Below are 2344 nucleotides of genomic sequence, written 5' to 3' on the forward strand. Positions count from 1 at the left end.
AGTAAGACCTCCCTGTTCCTTGAGTTTTGAGATCCCGAGTAGTTAAACCAGACAGCATTTTCCCCCCTAAAGTACCTGAATGTCCAAGGAGGAAGCCTGTTGTTCCCTTCTAGAAGTGGCTTCTTGCCTCTGTAGAGATGACAAGGACCTCTCTGTTGCTTGAGTAAATGGGTCCAGCGTGGTCAAGGCAGACAGCAGTTTTTCACCCAAAATACCTGAATGACCAAGGAGGAATGCAGTTGTTCTCTTCTGGAAGTGGATTCTTGCCTCCACTGAGGTGGCCAGGACGTCCCTGTGGCTTGATTAAGGGGTCTTGCGTGGTCAAGGCAGAGAGCAGTTTTTGCTCCAAAGTACCTTAGTGAACAAGAAGGAAGCCTATTGTTCCTTTTTGGAAGTGGATTTTTACTTCCTTTGAGGTGCCAAGGACCTCCCTGTTGCTTAAGTTAAGGGTTCCAAGGTGGTCAAACAAGACAGCAGTTTTTCAAAGTACCTGAATGACCAAGGAGGAAACCAGTTGTTACCTTCTGGAAATTGCTTATTGCCTCCATCAAGGAGCCAAGGACCTCCCTGTTGCTTGAGTTAATGGGTCCCAAATGCTCAAGCCAGACAAAAGGTTTTCCCCCAAAGTACCTAAATGATCAAGGAGGAAGCCTGCTGTTCCCTTTTGGAAATGGATTTGAGCCTCCATTAAGATGCCCAGGATCTTCCTGTTCCTTGAGTTAAAGGATTCCTTGTGGTCAAGTCAGACAGCAGTTCTCCCCACAACATACCTGAATGACCAAGGAGGAAGCCCATTTTACCCTTCTGGAAGTGGCATCTTACCTCCATTGAGGTGCCCAGGACCTTCCTTTTGCTTGAGTTATGGGGTCCCAGGTGGTCAATCCAGACAACAGTTTTTCTCCAAAGTACCTGAATGTCCAAGGAGGAAGCCTGTTGTTCCCTTCTGGAAGTTGCTCCATTGAGGTGCTCAGGACCTAAATCTTGATTGAGTTAAGAAGTCCCGTGTAGTCAAGCCAGACATCAGTTTTACCCTCAAATTATCTGAATTACGAAGGAGGAAGCCTGTTGTCCACTTCTGGAAGTGGCTTCTTGCCTCCACCCAGGTGCCCAGGACCTCCCTGTTGCTTGAGTTAAGGGGTCCAGCATGGTCAAGAAAGACAGCAGTTTTTCACCCAAAGTACCTGAATGACCAAAGAGGAACCCTGTTGTTTCCTTCTGAAGGTGGATTCTCGCCTCCATCTAGGTGATCAGGGTCTCCTTGTTGCTTGAGTTAAGGGGTCCCACCTGGTCAAGGAAGATACCAGTTTTTGCTCAAACGTACTGTAATGAACAAGGAGGAACCCTCTTGCTCCCTTCTGGAAGTGGCTTCTTGCCTTTGTCGAGGTGCCCAGGGCATTCCTGTTGCTTGAGTAAAGGGGTACTAGGTTGAAAAGCTAGAGAGCAGTTTCCCACTCCCACTGTACCTGAATGGCCAAGGAGGAAGCCTGTTGTTCCCTTCTGGAAGAGGCTTTTCGCCTCCCTCTAGGTGCCCAAAACCTCCCTGTTGCTTGAATTAAGGGGTCCTTGGTGGTCAAGCCAGACAACAATTTTCCCCCCAATGTCCCTGAATAACTAAGGAGGAAGCCTGTTTTTCCCTACTGAAAGTGGCTTCTTTGCTCCATCTAGGTGCCCAGGACTTCCGTGTTGCTTGAGTAAATGCTTCTCGTGTGGTCAAACCAGACAGCATCTTTTCTCCAAAGTACCTTAGTGAACAAGGAGGAAGCCTGTTGTTCTCCTCTGGAAGTGCTTTCTTGCCTCTGTTGAGGTGCCCAGAACCTCTCTGTTGCTTGAGTTAAGTGGTCCCATGTGGTCTAGCCAGACAGCAGTTTTTACCTCAAGTATCTGAATGACCAAGGAGAACGCCTGTTGTTCCCTTCTGGAAGTTGCTTCTCACCTCCTTTAAGGTGCTGAGGACCTCCCTGTTGCTTGAGTTAAGTGGTCCTGTGTGGTCAAGCCAGACATCAGTTTTTCCCCCAAAGTACACTAATGACCAAGGAGGAAGTTTGTTGCTCCCTTCTAGAAGTGGATTCTCCTCTCTGTCAAAGTGCCCAGGACCTCCCTGTTGCCTGAGTTGAGGGGTCTCATGTGGTCAAGGTAGAAAACAAGCAGTCTTTTCCTCAAATCATTGTGGTTGCAGCACAGGCAGTGCCTTCCTGTGTTTCCTTGAGGCCTCTCCCTTGCCTAATGTTGCACTGTCTTGTCCTTCCTGCTATGCTGTCCAGCACTTCCTGCCAAGTGCTGTCCTATGCTTTCTGCTGCCAAGATTTATATTACTTCTGAGGAATGTTTTGTTTAAGATTCCACC

This window comes from Elephantulus edwardii, unplaced genomic scaffold (assembly GCF_000299155.1).
Source record: "Elephantulus edwardii isolate Elephantulus edwardi_28Jun2011 unplaced genomic scaffold, EleEdw1.0 scaffold00343, whole genome shotgun sequence".
NCBI lineage: Eukaryota > Metazoa > Chordata > Mammalia > Macroscelidea > Macroscelididae > Elephantulus > Elephantulus edwardii.